Source organism: Procambarus clarkii, chromosome 38 (genome assembly GCF_040958095.1).
Source record: "Procambarus clarkii isolate CNS0578487 chromosome 38, FALCON_Pclarkii_2.0, whole genome shotgun sequence".
Classification (NCBI taxonomy): Eukaryota; Metazoa; Arthropoda; class Malacostraca; order Decapoda; family Cambaridae; genus Procambarus; species Procambarus clarkii.
Genome location: NC_091187.1, coordinates 18,060,408 through 18,078,650, shown reverse-complemented (window position 1 = coordinate 18,078,650; position 18,243 = coordinate 18,060,408).

Genomic DNA, 18,243 nt, shown 5'->3' with positions numbered 1-18,243 from the left:
TATATATATATATATATATATATATATATATATATATATATATATATATATATATATATATATATGTCGTACCTAATAGCCAGAACGCACTTCTCAGCCTACTATGCAAGGCCCGATTTGCCTAATAAGCCAAGTTTTCCTGAATTAATATATTTTCTCTAATTTTTTTCTTATGAAATGATAAAGCTACCCGTTTCATTATGTATGAGGTCATTTATTTTATTGGAGTTAAAATTAACGTAGATATATGACCGAACCTAACCAACCCTACCTAACCTAACCTAAGCTATCTTTATAGGTTAGGTTAGGTTAGGCAGCCGAAAAAGTTAGGTTAGGTTAGGTTAGGTAGGTTAGGTCGTCGAAAAAAACATTAATTCATGAAAACTTGGCTTATTAGGCAAATCGAGCCTTGCATAGTAGGCTGAAAAGTGCATTCTGGCTACTAGGTACGACATATATATATATATATATATATATATATATAAGTAAAACTGAACTCAGAAATGCCTTATATAATCTTTTTAACGTAAGGAGTAGCATATAAATGGATTGCTTCAGAAGAAATTGATGACGCTAACTCAATACGAATTTCCTTCAACAATATTGTCCCTTTCGTTTCATCTCACCCTGTCACTTCCCGCCCTTCCTCACCCTTTTCCAACCCTTCCTTTCTCCAGGAGAGGCAGCAGACATGACGTCTCACTTCAGGAAACTAACAAGAGGAGAAATCATTCAGCAAAGCGCCAAGGAAGATGGTGTGTGCTTTTGTGTTTGAGTTTGTGTGTACTCGACAGGTTGTGCTTGCGGGGGTTGAGTCTCAGCTCTTTGGTCCCACCTCTTTAACTGTCAATCAACTGGTGTACAGATTCACGAGCCTACTGGGTTCTATCGTATCTACATTTGAAACTGTGTAAGGAGTCAGCCTCCACTACATCACTTCCTAGTGCATTCGATTTATTAACTACTCTAACACTGAAAAAATTCTTTCTAACGTCTCTGTGGCTCATCTGGGTACTAAGTTTCCACCTGTGTCCCCTTGTTCGTGTCCCACCCGTGCTGAAGAGTTTGTCTGTCCACCCTGTCAACTCCCCTGAGAATTTTTTTGGTGGTTATCATGTCTCCCCGTTACTCTTCTGTTCATGTGTGTGTGTGTGTGTGTGTGTGTGTGTGTGTGAGTGTGTGTGTGTGTGTGTGTGTGTGTGTGTGTGTGTGTGTGTGTGTGTGTGTGTGTGTGTGTGTGTGTGTGTGTGTGTGTTTGTGTGTGAGTATATGTGTGTTACCACCACCACCAACCCACCACCACCACACCATAACCACCATCACCACCACCACCCCACTATATCCAACTGTCACCACACAAACCATTATTCTCCGTTAGCCTATCCCATTGGGGTAATGCTCCATAAAGAAAGTAATGAGGATTTGATGTGATTTTTAAAGAGTTAAAATCTTTCTCTGGGGAACCCTTATGGGTCACATAAGTGAGTGTTTGGCTGGATTCTTCACACGTAAGAGTGTAGAAGGCTCATTATGCTGTCTCTTTCTTTCACTGCAGCCCCATTTAAGGGTCATTACAGAAGCAGGTGTTTTCGTGTCTGCTCCTTCAGCAGAAAGTACAAGAAAATTTTCTGCAGGATGTTAGAGTAGGATCGTATTTAATATTTTTTTTTGTTATCGTAGTCACTATTATATTTTTTCAATTTCTGACTTGTTTATTATATAATTATTTTAATTACATATATTTTCGCTAATAGGGAACATTTACATTTATTCAGTGCTCTTTTTTTTCTGTTCTTGAAGCTGTTAAACCATATATAAATAATATATATATATATATATATATATATATATATATATATATATATATATATATATATATATATATATATATATATATATAAGCAACAATGATCACAAAAACACTGATCCAAGTATGCAGAAAAAACCACATGTGAAAAATAGAGAATGCTTAACGCGTTTTCAGCTAATTCGCCTTCATCAGAGCAGAGTAGAATGAAGATGATCATTCCCACACTCACTCCACCTACTCATCTCATCTTAATATCCAAATACTCATCTCCTAATTGACCAGCTCATCATCTTCAGTTTTAACGATACTTTATCATTAACGAAAACAATATCAATAACAATTACAAGTTTCCCTGGAAGTTGGAAATGGCAGGAAACCCATAAAAATTAATTAGTAAACAAAGCTCATAACATTACTTTGTGTCATGGCTTTTTCGGAAATTATGGCAGCGTTTCGGTCACTGATTGGCTAAAACTGGACACGTGAACCAATAGAAACATGTGGCGGTAATTGACTTCTTCAAATCTAATTGGCTGAAAACGGATACATAAATACTAACTCCAGCAAACAGTCGTGTGAACATAAGTAAATATTTATATATATGTATATATATGTATATCATACCATCTTAACAACTCTACGACCCGATTACGACCCTGGTTATGATAATAAAGACAGTACATACAGTGAAAATAGAATGTAGTGAAGAAACAAGATGAGGAGAGAGGGGGAGGGACAGAAGAAGACGAGGTGACAGAGGAAGGGAAATAATGATGGACAGAAATAGAGATAGAAAGAGAGATGGATCGAAGACAGACATTATATTAAAAAATCCATATCGTTAGACATTAGGAGGATGGTTAAGGCCTTTCTATTGGACTTCAAATGGGACATAATTGGGTTTAGGGATGCTGTAGATTTCTCCCTCTCTCTCCCTCTCTCTCTCTCTCTCTCTTGGAAGGGGAGCCGTATCCTCTCTATTCCACAGCAAATTCTCATTAAGGATGAGGCGAGATTAAGGTCATTAAGGTTGCCCGAGAATCTAAATTCTAGGGAATTTCGACATCTCGTTCAACCACCAAAAAATATCTTATTAAAAAAATTTCTTTTGTATTTTTCAAGATCACAGGACTGTGTGTTGAAGACAACCTGTATAAAAGAAGGAGAAAAGCGAAGGGAGAGATGGGGAAGAATTAATGAATACCAGGGATTAATGAATGGAAAGTAAAGAGACATAAGAGGCGAGAGAAAGGAGAGAGAAAAGGAAATGAGAATGATAGTGATTAGTACATTATCAATATAACATTTGCTATAAACGATATATTAATTATTTCATCAATTATGTTTGTTGAAACTATATACAAAAAGATCCTATAGGACCATATTTATAGCAGCATTAATTATTCAAATTCCCGAGTCTTATGTGCAAACTATCATATAAGGAATATTAGAGTTTTTACAGAATTCCTACAAAACATTGCATGATGCAGTATCTCAATACACTACCTCAGTGCAATATATCAATACAATGCCTCCATACAATATCTTAATACGTTGCCTCGATACAGTTTTTGTCAATACAGATTTTAAATACATTCCCTCAATGCATCTTTTCCTGTACAATGACTCAGCACAATGACTCAATATATTACTTCGCTAAATTGCCTCTTTACAATGCAACAATTTATTGTCTCACTACATTGCCACAATGCATTCCCCCGATACATTGCCACAATATATTGCGGCAACGCAATGCCTTAATACAGTACCGGAATACAATACCTCAATGCACTTCGTCAAATTAGATAATACAACTGGAGAAAAGCGTTCGCATGAACTATTTGTATTTTATCAGTGTTTTTGGAGGTTTAAACATGAATTTATCAATATTCATATTTAATTTTTTTTTGCATTAATGTAACATGGGATTGAACAATTCAAATTGTTTCCATTAATAATAATAACTGTTAACATTCAACATTTAACATTTAACATTTAACAGTTGACAGCTAATATATACTTAGATGTTTATTATGTATAATTAAAATATAATTATACATTTAATATTTAACAACCAACATTTAGCACTTAACAACATTCATCACTTAACACTTAACAGTTAAAAGTAACATCTAACGTTTAACTGTTAAGTGTTACCAGTTAACAATTAACTGCATTACAATTTTTAGGTGAAATAAAAAAATTGGAAATTACAGAGTTAAACAAGAAAACTAAAAAAAATTTGTTTGTAAAGTATAAAATTATCAGAAATAAAAATAGAGGGGTTAGAGGAGAAGAATGAGGAGGTAAACAAGGAAAAGAACGAGAGAGAAAAAGAAGAATAAGGAAAAAAAGAAACGAAAGAGAAGAATAAGAGGGAATATTGGAAGAAACTTATAAATATGATAACCTGAGAAATAAACAACAGAGATATAAAATAGGAAGTGAGATGTGAAATATAAAATGTATTCCCAGGTTAGTATGTGTACATGAATACACAATAAACATAAATAAACAACATACATGAATTCCCAATAGTGTGTATATTGGCTGGTCTCTTGACCTTATTGAGGGGCTCTTACACCACATTTCACATATTCTCCATTTCTTAAAATCTATAATAAATACATAAAGCCAAACAGGCGATGAGGCACAATAACGTGGCTGAAGTATGTTGACCAGAGAATGGTCTAGGACGGACCGAAACGTCGTCGTCCCTTCAACTTTTAGTGTGTGGTCTGGTCAACATCAATAAAGCCAAACACAAAACGAAGGTATTCTTACTCTACAATTTGCATTCGATAAATCTTTGTGACTCCTTGATCTCTGTTATATAAGCATTCAGTAACCCTTTTCGTGAGACCTCCATAAATTCTCAATCTCTTGCTATCAGTCATTCATTTCCTTATTTCGTGATATCTCTGTAAATGTCAAATTTTGTGATAAAAAGACGTTCAGCGTCAGCTTTCAAAGAGTCATTGTGAGCTCCAAAACTGTGTATTTTCTAGATAAGTATAAACTGCACGTGGTCTTCAAAGTCTCTTAACAAGTTAGCTTCAGTTATGATCTATCATAACTGGGTAAATCTCTCGAGGTGCTTTTAATAGACAAAGGGTAAGCCGAACGGCCCATGTGAGGCTGATTGCATGTTAGCAATTCCTGAATGGGCCTTGTGAGGGGAGAAGGGGTGAGGCAGAGGGAGACTTCACTTGGCCGGTACATGCAACATGTCCTCCTGCGACCTGTCCTCCTACGCAGAATCTCGCATTTCACTCGTATGCATTACATAAACGTTGAGAAACCTTAGGAGAACGGGCTGAATGACCTGAGAGGTTCAACGGTTTCGGAAATTATACAAATTATCTACATTTTTGTCATTAATGTAACTCAGGTTTGTGTTGCATACGGTTATTACCTGCTTGTGTATATAGAGCAATAAGGTAATTTCGTATAGAAGAACATTTCTGAAGTCGGTTTTTAGAAGGCTAATTTTGATACCATATAGTGATAAGTTTCAGCCTTCATATTTGTGTAATATATTCCATCTGAGTATATGGAATGGAATCTGGACAACAACGTTAATAAGGGGGGAAAATGTTTTGTTTTCTCAGATTTCAGGGGTTAGTGTGTTTGTTTGTTCGACTACATGTTTGTATTTGACTGTATTTCTACGTACCTGTCTGCCAGTCTGTATCGGTCTATTTGTCTGTGTCTTCATATTTATCTGTGTTATCTCTCTACATTTGTTTATCACTGAAGTTGTATTTTCATACTTCATGAAAATCATTCGTGGATGTTGGGTTACAGGCCTAAGGATTTAATTTAGACCTACCCTGACCAGCATATGTCCGTCCTGTACCCTACAAACTTGAGTGAAACTAACCCCCCCCCTCCCCCCTGCGTCTGGTTTCAAGTTTCAGGCAGATAGAGAGACAAATAGAAAAATACTTTCCAAACGATAACTATGTTTCCTAGAAGTGAACCATGTTTACCAACGTGATGTATTAAATGTCTCTGGAAAACCGAGGCAATATATCATATTCTTCGTGTAAACAAAAGCTTGATAAATTACAGTGGTTTATGAAATTCGAATACGTAGGAAAATGCCTCGGTACAATTCTGTACTGAATTTAGACAACATAAAAATAGTTAATTTGTTGTGTTGAGTATTTCCGTAAGAGTATAACTACTAAATGTAGCATTGGCTTCTCAATATATATATGCCATGGGGTCGTATGTGTGTGGGAAGCACACATACACACACTACATACTCATGTATAACTTCACCCTACACGAGAGATTAGAGTGTGGCTACACACGTGAGAGCTAGATGAGAAGTACATGCCCTCACACGACATACACATACTTGTGAGTGTAGTGTGAGGCCATACAAGTGATTGAAGAGTGAGGTCATTCAAATGAGTTTAGGGTGACGCCAAACCTTACATTTATTCACCCTGCAACTTCATTTTCATTATTTTCCAAATTAGTATTTAATTGTGTTATGTTTGATAATTTAATTTATTTGTACTTTGTTGAAATTACATTTACGTGGCCATCATCCCTCAAATCAATTGCTTTAAATGGATGTGTTGCTGATTATAGAGTAACTCAGCCTGTGAAATAAAAGAACCAAGAACTTCAGACCACCTATTCTATTAGAGAATCCTTCTATTCAGGCCATCTATCCACAAAAGTATATGTGTTCATCTATTCATATCACATATCTCAAACCACATTATCTTCCCCGCAAAAAAAAAAAAAACATATATTTTCTAAAACCACATATTCCTCGAAGACCATATATTCCATAAAGAGAACATACCCCCTGAAGACCACTTATCCCTAAAGACCCCTCTGCTAATCAGACCACCGAAGCCTTAATCTCACTTTTCTGTCCCAATCACTCAACTCAGACCACCTGGATTCAATTCAGTTAACACTTTTAACTCATTTTGAACCTAACTCCTTATGCACCTAACTCATTAAGCACTTAAGTAATTACGTAATTACGTAGTTAACTCATTATACACTTAACTCATTATGAACTTAATTCACTATGCACTTGAGTCACTATGCACTTCCCCAAATACACTCTTCATTCAATACACACTGCACTCAATACACCTTTCATTCAGTACACCTCTTCCATCTCTTCGTTCTTTCACAAGATTTCACTCACAACACACTTCCTTCTCTTCCTTCACTCACACTCTTCACTCACAACACACTTCCTTCTCTTCCTTCACTCACACTCTTCACTCACTACACTTTTCGTTTCTTCAGTCTGGAGGAGAGAATGAAGCCTTTAATAGCCATGGCTCGGTGGTTTAGGAAGTAATTCGAAGCTTAATAACGTGAGTTCCTGTAACAGCTGATGCCAGAAGGGGAAGGGAGGGCTCGTGGAAGGGAAGGGGAGAGTAGGGAATGGGTTATATTTTAGTAGGGGGATGGTGTGTGACGGGCTACAGGGGTTGGGAAAGGAGATTGTATGGAAAGGGTAAATTAGTGAAGAGAAGGGTAGGTGATTATTGATTCTGTGATGAGGAAAGGGGGGAAATGGTCTATGGGGCTTGGCAGAGAAAAGGAAATGGGAATGTGTAATGAAAAGAAATGGGTAAAGAATGATGATAGGTTGGTAGGTTGTTGGAAAGTAAAGGTTCGAGGGATGAGGATGAGTAGGGCTGGTAGCAAGCGGAAGAGAGCATGGGTAAAGGTCATGGGGTTAGAGGTCATGGGTCAAGCGTCATGGGTCAAAGATTATAGGTCAAAGGTCATAGTAAGGGGACTCTCCCTCACTATGACCTGTGTCTTCCATACTTTTATGTCACATATCTTTCCTTTCAGTCTCCCTCCTTTGCCTATATTTCTCTCACCTTGCTTTCCACTCTCTCGCATTTCCTTGTACTCTCCTCTTGTCTTTCACTCTCCCCTTCTTCTTCCTTCCCCCTTCAATCCTTCCTTCCTTTCCCTGCCCCATGACCTCTTGTCTCCTGCTATCTATGATTCTTCTTCACCTTTCCAAGTGTCTGTTATTTCACCATTCTGCTTCCCTTTAAAATCACTAAAAAATATTTTCTTGTTCTCTCAATTCTCTATTACGTTCTCAACGATTTTTTTTATACCCATCTTCCCTCAATCTCTCTTCTCGGCTTTACTTCTTTCTGCATATTATATCTTATCCATCTCTCTCTCTCTCTCTCTCTCTCTCTCTCTCTCTCTCTCTCTCTCTCTCTCTCTCTCTCTCTCTCTCTCTCTCTCTCTCTCTCTCTCCTTCTCCACCGACCAATAAAAACACCTACAATAAAACTAAACTATTTAAGCAATTATCAAAAAGCGGTTATTTAGCCAAAAGCAAAAAAAAGCTGAACTTAGCTAAGAACTATGCTGAGAACTAGGGTAGGAACAAAGCTAAGAATTAAGCTGAGAACTAAGCTGAGAACTAAGCTAAGAACAAAGCTAAGAATTAAGCTAAGAACAAAGCTGAGAAACGAAAACAAAATCGGAGCGTATAGAGTTTACAGGCGATTGTAAATTGTGAGCAATGCAACCAGCCATTAGTGTTTTTATGCCTATTCTTTCCCCATTCCCTATCCCCCTTTCGCCGCCTGCCTCACCCCATTCACCATGCCTTTCCCTCTCTCCTTTGCCCCTCTTTCTACCTCCTTCACTCCCTCCCTCCTCCCCACAAAAAAAGAGCTTTTATTTGTTTTTTTCCGGATCGCAGTCTCTCCTCAGCGTATACCTTTATCCGGTTGTTCACCGCCTCTTTAACCGGAAAAAACAGGTCGCCGGAGAGAACGGAGCGCCGAGGCCACAACCATGAACAAATCGGGTTTAATTAGCGATGTTACGAGGTGGCTAAAAACCGACTAGAAAAATATATAATTGAAACATGATTATTATTTGGTGCTGGAGAAAGAGAGAGAGAGAGAGAGAGAGAGAGAGAGAGAGAGAGAGAGAGAGAGAGAGAGAGAGAGAGAGAGAGAGAGAGAGAGAGAGAGAGAGAGAGAGAGAGAGAGAGAGAGAGAGACTAAAATTGGAAAGGGAATAGCGATTGGATATACAATCATCTCCCTCCTACTAGGCATCTCCCTTCCATCTCCCTCTGAACAGTCCAAACACAGCCAACATTTACATCTGTTCCCCCCCCCTCCTCCACCCCCACTTATCCACGTCATTGCTACCTCCACGACCATAAACTCTCGCTCGTGTATATATTGAAATTACCTCAACCCGGCTCCTGGCTGTCCTTCCCCAATGTTTCATGGGAGGTTCTTCCCCTTCCCTACCTCACCCTCCCTTCCCACCCTCTCCCTCCATACCTATTTCGTGCATCTATTGCTTAAATAAGTTTCAATTCACACGCCGGCGGAATGGGCCATTGGATAATTCATTAGACGAGTGCCCGGTGTCGCTCGGTGCGGGTGTTGGATCAGGTTGGGTTGATGGCTGCTTCTCTGTTCCCTGTTTCTTGGGATTTTTGTTGATACGTCTTTCGCTAGGGTATTGTACCATTATATGGCCCGGGTATTATGGTATTGTTGTGGCTTTTTGGTTAAGGGAATTAGTGCATTGTAGGGTTTCTTTACCCGGTTCTACAGTTGTTCAGTTGCATTCTGCCCTATTTATTATTTATTGGTCTGCTGCTCCATCCGTTCAACTTCAAAACCCTTGCTTATTCATTCATTTCCTGCTTTTCCTCTTATCTTCGTTTTTTCCTCCCTCCCTCTCATTGTCTTTCCTCCTTCTCTCTCTCTCTCTCTCTCTCTCTCTCTCTCTCTCTCTCTCTCTCTCTCTCTCTCTCTCTCTCTCTCTCTCTCTCTCTTTCTCTCTCTCTCCCTCTTTCTCTTCATCTTTCTCTCCCTTTCCTCCCTTCCTCTATCATTGAATCCCTATTTCCTAACCTAATTCTCTATTGCATTCACCTCTGTATTCTTTTATTAAGGTTGTTGACAATTTCAATAATCTTTTTACACTGATTCTGATTACAATCATCCACCTCTCTAACATTCTTCCTCACCTCACTAACCATCTTCCACTCTACAATAACCATCTTGCACTCTACAATAACCATCTTGCACTCTACACTAATCAGCTCTCACACTCACGGCTGTCAACCACCAACTTGCCCATTCGTGTTTAATCTCCACTTCCTGAATGACCACATCATTCCATCTCCACATTTATTCCTGGACTGCACGTCCACATAGCCTGACCATTTACCCAAGACTGGACTTTGACCGAGGTCAAGGATGGTTAGTGGTAGTTAACTGCCAGGCGGGGGGTTAACTACCGTCCAAAGTTTTAATTGGGCCGGTTGGTTCACATGGGCAACTGCTTGTTTGCTTCGTACTTGGGCACAGTTGCCCACTAAGGGACATATTTTACTCCCATTGCTGGATATGGCCGAACTCTTTTTCCTGTTTTCCAAATAGTTTGCAACATTATCAATACATATAGTGCTAATGGCCAATACTATGTGCAACATAGTCAATACATATAGTTTAATGATGATTCTAATTGGGACACATCAATACGTAGTGATGGTCGAATGGCTGTCGTGATCATTATTAATAATTTTTTTATTTTCAAAATGAAATTTTGTTTAAATTTGTTTATTAGAGGAATTGTGCAATCCTCTTCGGCCAAATGAAAACTTGGCGTTCTTAAACATTCCGTCAATAAGGACGTGGAGGATGTGTGCCAAATCGTCCCGTTACAGCGACCGGGCCGCTGGGATGCTAAGCCCCGGAAGCACCTCAAGGTAACCTCAAGGTACATGAGGTGAAAGGGCCAAGACTAGCGAGAAGTTCATCTCACGAGGACATCGCATTAAAGACGCGTTTTCCTCACGCAGCCCCGCTTCTGTGCCAGGTAATTCCACCACGGGCTCACCATAGCCCGTGCTACTTGGAACTTTGGTTCCCAGGAACTGAATCTTAAACAACAACAACAACAGACGCGTTTTGGTATGGAAGGAAGGAAGGAAGAAATTGTCAGGGGAAAAGCGCCAAGTCATTACGACTGTATAGCACTGGGAAGGGGGTCAAGATAAGGATTTGGGATGGAACGGTGAGGAAGAAATGGTACCCAACCCCTTTGATGGTCGGGGATTGAACGCCGACCTGCATGAAGCGAGACCGTCGCTCTACCGTCCACCCAAAGTGGTTTCACCGTTCCATCCGTCTGTCCTCATATACCGTACTGCCATGTCCTCACATCCCATCCAAGTGCTATATAGTCATTCATGCCTAATACTTTATCCTCAGACTTTCCTGTTTTTTCCTAATCTTGCCATAATTCGGAGGACTAAAAGTATATGAAACACACACGCGATCAACAACATGCAGATATACATGTATGTTAAAGCATATACGTACATTCATGTATACAAACATATACATACACATAGATCTATCTTGAGGTTATCTTGAGATGATTTCGGGGCTTTTTAGTGTCCCCGCGGCCAGGTCCTCGACCAGGCCTTCAACCCCAGGAAGCAGCCCGTGACAGCTGACTAACACCCAGGTACTTATTTTACTGCTAGGTAACAGGGGCATAGGATGAAAGAAACTCTGCCCATTGTTTCTCACCGGCGCCAGGGATTGAACCCGGGACCACTGGATCACAAGTCCAGTGTGCTGTTCGCTCGGCCGACCGGCTCCCAAATCACAACACATTGTTTAGCATTATCAGAAATGGAAGCCTATTACGTTACATCGAGATCCCACAAGCCAACGACTCATATTCGTCCAGGATGCGAAGCCCAACAGTTTATTAGATCCAAGATAATAGTTTACCACTAGGCATTGTGTGAACAGAAACGTACCCAACAGTCTAGCTCTACCGGGGAATCGAACTCACAATCGGTTGTGATCCGAATGCACTAACCAACACGCTACAGGTCACCCACATTAGTTTCATTCTACTTGCTTGGATCAGCGACTGATAATTCTGCAGGAGATGGGTGGAAGCGTTTGAGCTTCAGATCAAAGACGGATTCACTTCGCGTTTTCTTGGTGACATTTTCGGTCAGCGTTTATCCGCGGCTGGATCAATATAGGCGAATGGGCGAATTTTCTGGATAAACTGTGGTAAGTCTTGGCAAACGGGCCAGATCGACGGTTCTTCCCTGGAACTCCAGATCTACGGTTCTTCCCTGGAACTCCAGATCGACGGTTCTTCCCTGGAACTCCAGATCGACGGTTCTTCCCTGGAACTCCAGATCTACGGTTCTTCCCTGGAACTCCAGATCGACGGTTCTTCCCTGGAACTCCAGATCGACGGTTCTTCCCTGGAACTCCAGATCGACGGTTCTTCCCTGGAACTCCAGATCGACGGTTCTTCCCTGGAACTCCAGATCGACGGTTCTTCCCTGGAACTCCAGATCTACGGTTCTTCCCTGGAACTCCAGATTATGTTATGGCCGGGTATGGTATATTTTCTGAACAGTTTCAATGGAATATTACCTACACTTTCTCACGACGCATGAATGGCTTTTAGTATTTTAGTTTTATATTTTATATGCGAAGGAAAGTGATATATAGACAGACTTAAACACTCACATATACACACACTGGACCAGAGAACCGAAGCCCAATCCCCGCAAGCACATCTAGACGATTACAACTAGTTGAGTATACACACACACACACACACACACACACACACACACACACACACACACACACACACACACACACACACACACACACACACACACACATGTTGATATCACGCCAGACCTGTCCCCTGAACCTCATATCAAGAGGATAACAGCAGCAGCATATGCCAGGTTGGCTAACATAAGAACGGCCTTTAGAAACTTGTGTAAGGAATCTTTCAGAACGTTATATACCACATATGTCAGACCAATCCTGGAGTATGCGGCACCAGCATGGAGTCCATATCTAGTCAAGCATAAGACTAAAATGGAAAAGGTTCAAAGGTTTGCCACCAAACTAGTACCCGAGCTGAGAGGTATGAGCTACGAGGAGAGACTACGGGAATTAAACCTCACTTGCTGGAAGACAGAAGAGTTAGGGGGGACATGATCACCACATTCAAGATCCTCAAGGGAATCGACAGGGTTGATAAAGACAGGCTGTTTAACACAAGGGGCACACGCACTAGGGGACACAGGTGGAAACTGAGTGCCCAAATGAGCCACAGAGATATTAGAAAGAACTTTTTTAGTGTCAGAGTGGTTGACAAATGGAATGCATTATGAAGTGATGTGGTGGAGGCTGACTTCATACACAGTTTCAAGTGTAGATATGATAGAGCCCAATAGGCTCAGGAACCTGTACACCTGTTGATTGACAGTTGAGAGGTGGGACCAAAGAGCCAGAGCTCAACCCCCGCAAGCACAAGTAGGTGAGTACAACTAGGTGAGTACAACTAGGTGAGTACACACACACACACACACATACACACACACAAACACATTTCGCAAACAGAGTGATAGACGGTTGGAACAAGTTAGGTGAGAAGGTGGTAGAGGCAAAGACCGTCAGTAGTTTCAAAGCATTATATGACAAAGAGTGCTGGGAAGACGGTACACAACGAGCGTAGCTCTCATCCTGTAACTACACATAGGTAATTACACTTAGGTAATTACACACACACACACCCACGCATTATTTACTTTAGTGCATGAAATGTTCCTTTGCATGCGCAATGGAGGCCTCCAGGACCCATCGGCTTATCACACACATAATAAAGTCATCAGTAACCAGCGTCTGAGCCAGAGTAAACATCATAGACTCTGTTGTCTTGAAGACGGAAGAGACGGGCTCAGGTTGCGCTGAGTAGAGAACTTTGGTCGTAAATGCAATATGTTAACTTTGAATCATCGTCAGGTGTTCTTATATGAAGACATATGAGTACTTCATCACACTTCCCAAAGGGTACAGGTGTGGACATATCTGCAGGGGTGCAGGTGTTGATTCTGCTAAGAACACATAGCTATAGACACTGCTGACAGGGTGGACAAAGACAAACTCTTCAGCACGGGTGGGGACACGAACAAGGGGACACAGGTGGAAACTTTGTACCAAAATTGAGCCACAGAGACGTTAGAAAGATTTTTTTTCAGTGTCAGAGTAGTTAATAAATGGAATGCACTAGGAAGTGATGTAGTGAAGGCTGAATCCATACACAGTTTCAAATGTAGATATGATAGAGCCCAGTAGGCTCAGGAATCTGTATACCAGTTGATTGACAGTTGAGAGGCGGGACCAAAGAGACAAAGCTCAACCCCCGCAAGCACAATTAGTTGAGTACTGCTGAGGGTACATGTGTTTTAACGCTGATGAGGGGTGGGGTGGGGATGGGATGCAGGTGTTAACCCCATCAATAAATATGTGTTTTGTGATGTCTGTGTGGCCAGGGATGAAGATATTGTCATTGTCAAGACAGAAGTAACTGTTCTGCGCAGATGAGGGTGTTGACAATGTTGTAAATACGAGCGTTGGTTCATGTGATTGAGTAGATCAACAGGTATTGGCTGGACACTGTCTTCCAAGGACTCTAATTTAAGCTCCAGCACACTGACTCTGGAGCTTAAATAGTCCTTGAACGGTTGATATAACATGCTGTGCGTGGACGCTATGTGCAGACGAATATTATTCTCTTGGCATTAAATATCGAAGCGTTTAATAACAGTGATCTCTGTCTTTCAAGTGTTGTCTGTTAGTCTTAGATCAAAATTTGTTGGGGAGATGTGTAATTTTATTAAAATATATTAGGACCTCGAGGTCCAGGTCGAGTTCTCATTCGTGGAGTGCAGCTTTAACTTCCTTGTCTGAGTCAAGAAGCTGAACACGTTTACAAAGCCACAAACAGCTTGAAGCACAGCAGGGAAAACAGAAATTAAAAAATCCCCCCCAACCGTGACAGTATACTGCCAGCCTTCTCTCTCTCTCTCTCTCTTTCTCTCTCTCTCTCTCTCTCTCTCTCTCTCTCTCTCTCTCTCTCTCTCTCTCTCTCTCTCTCTCTCTCTCTCTCTCTCTCTCTCTCTCCCTTCCTCTCTCTCCCTCCTTATATCTCTATCCTACATTCCTACCTCTCTTCCTCCATTCACATCTTTTCTCTTTGTCTCCCTGGCTTGGTGCCTTTTTTTGATATAATTACGTTCCCTCCATCATCCTTTCATTCCAATCTCTCTGTCCCCCTGCTCTTCCTCTCTTCCTCCCTTCCTCCTCCTGCCTACCTGCCTCTCTCCCTGACCCTTGACCTACCGTAATCACCTGTGGTTGAGTGCATAATAACACACCAGTTTCTATAGCAGCTATCCAACTCTTTCACAGCAAGAGGAATGTAAATATATGTGAATGTATATGTATGTGAATATGTGAAAGCTGATTATAGCTACATTTTACCTTCGTACATGCACATTAATCACATTCTTTGGTTGAGTATTCAATAATGAACTAGACACTATATAGGAGAACATTTAATGTCCTATATAATCGTACCCTTATTATATAGGACATCTATACAACAGGACATCTAGACATCTATGTAATCGTACCCTTATTATATAGGACAGACGTAAATGTATCTATTGTATGAATGGTGGTTTGTATTGTTAAACCACTGCAATCACCTTATATGGGTGATTGTTCAATAACTCGTTATACTATATGATTACAAAAATACTATATGATTTATAAGCGATCTCTAACCCTGGTCATGGAAGAAAGAAGAATATTTATATAACCTTTTTTTGTATTGTAAATGTATGGCCACATCTATGGTAGAAAATATATATATATATATAAATATATATATATATATATATATATATATATATATATATATATATATATATATATATATATATATAAAGCTCTCCTGTGGCCTTTCCCTCTCACTTTCCCTCCCTCCTTTCGTCCCTTACTCTCTCTCTCCCTCCCATCTGACGCGAACATGGTAGATGGGGTCAGGGTAACAACCCAGCAGGTCCGTCACAACCCCAGCGCCGTGAAGCCCCAATTCCACTCTACGACCCTGAAAAGCCATGCTTATAGTTACACATCTCTCTGAGATGTGAAACTCATGGCAATATTTCCCAAATAGAAACATCTCAATAAATATGTAGAGAGACCGATAGATAGATATAAAAGAAGATAGACAGATTGGAATATATATATATAGAGAGAGGGGAGAGTGTCTTTCTCTCAGAGAGAGAGAGAGAGAGAGAGAGAGAGAGAGAGAGAGAGAGAGAGAGAGAGAGAGAGAGAGAGAGAGAGAGAGAGAGAGAGAGAGAGAGAGAGAGAGAGAGAGATACTCGGGTGAGCAGAATTTGAAGCAATTTCTGTATGTGTGGAGATCAGGATTGACCTATGAAAAGAGACGACGAAGATGGAGTCTGGTACTTAGTTTATTTATTTTTTTGCTAGGATGGAGGGAAAAGGTAATGTTAGAGCTATGAAGAGCTGTTTATGACTCGTTTAACGAATGATTGAAATTTGCCTAATTATATGATGAACAAAGCACATTGACAGGTAACTGCATTGTTTTAAATATCATTCGTTTGCTGCTATTAATGATTATTCAATTATTTCATAATTGTTATTATTTGTGTTTACTTAAACTTGAAAACTTTACTTAAACTTCAAGTTAAAGTTGAAAACGTGTTTTCAACTTAAACTTGAAAAAAAAATGGTGTTGAAAGAAGCCGAATACATTGTATATGTAAATATATTTTAGTAATGCTAGGGAACTAATTCCTCTGAATTTACAACTCTCAGTGGTCGGGGACCGGGAACCGAGCTCGACCCTGCAAGAACATATTGAGAACATCTCACACAAACAAACGAGACGCAAAAAGCTTCCTCACCTCCTTCACAGCTCTGTAGTTCTAAAATCAAACTCTTAAAAAAGAATAAGAACCATTAGGATTAAAAGCACATCAACGATCATACAAGTTTCACGAAATAGGTTTTAAAGATTTTATGGAAAACCTAAAGCCGCCGCCGCTGCCTCTGCCTCTCAGTATGCAGGAGGAATGACCTCCCACCAGGTGAAGTGGATCAAAGCTGCAAGAGCTGAAGGAATATTGCAACTTCCTTCCCCAGACAGGAGCCATGCTCTTCTCACACTTAATACACATCAAAGTTGACTTAATCGAAAACATTTTAAGAATTCTATGGAGGTCATGGAATTTTTATTAGCATTATAAAGTGTGATACGCATTGTTATCATTTAATATCCTGTTGGTTTGTTTTTCACTTTACTTTGAATAGTAATGATATTTGTATGTTAGTTCTACACAATCATGTAATCATGTACAATAACGTATGTATTAAATAACTGAAGTGGTAGCAGAGAAAAATACTCACGAAATTACGAACATATGACAAAAAGTTCTCAGAATGCTCTCTAGTTTCTTCTCTGACGATATGGGTCCCCAAAGTTGCAACAGAGTTGGCACCCTTATTATATTTAAAGTATATAAACATATCAACATTGCATTCATTTAGAATATCAAGATATTCCTCACATAAATTCTTGGTAAATAAATCATCTATTAATAAAAAAATAATCTAGCTTTGGATATGATACAAACACATTACATTTCATAAGCATCATGTTATCTGGTGTTGTTAATAGTTTATTAGCTAAATATGATATTCCTCATTGTTAAACCAGTGTTGTGTTAGTGTATATAATACCAGTTGTTGCACTCAGCGGCCCCTGAGTCGACCCAGCAATAACCAAAAATGTGTGTGGAGTCTCTAGAATGCAAATCAAACTTCGTTTCCAACTTCACTAGGTTCACAAATTGGATCTTGCCCCACTTAAAGAGGGCCAATGAGGTCGACTCCAATACGCTAATGAAAATCCCCCAACCACTCATCAGCGACCTAGCAAAGTCGATTGAGACTAGCCCGAAGCATCTGACCTGAATTCATATACTAACAAATTGACAAGAAATCTGCCTTTATACACAATGATAAGTCTTGCTAAGGATGAATTACATTTACATTACAGTTCTTAAGTATCCTCACAACCTACTATAATCTGGCATACAGCATACTATAAGAATTACATTATTTTATAGGTTCATTTGTAGCCTATTATTGTATTCATGATTGAAACCTACTATTGTATTCATGTTTTAACAGCTTCATCCAGGATAGCCACGGCTATCACAGCATCCCAATGCCCTTAAAGATGTACGTACACTTCCTAAACAAAACAGTTCTAACCATGAAAAAAATGGTATTATGACTAAGTCCAGATTGAGAGAGACGGATTTGGGAAACCACAGTAGGTTTCCAGTGTATGGAATACACCGATTGCGTGTCAGGAAGTGAATCTTAGACGGGAGTCAAGAAATCACAAGGAACAAGTTAGAGGAAGAGATTATCGATGGAGCTTAATTTCAATATTACATACGATACGATACACTAGAGGGAGGA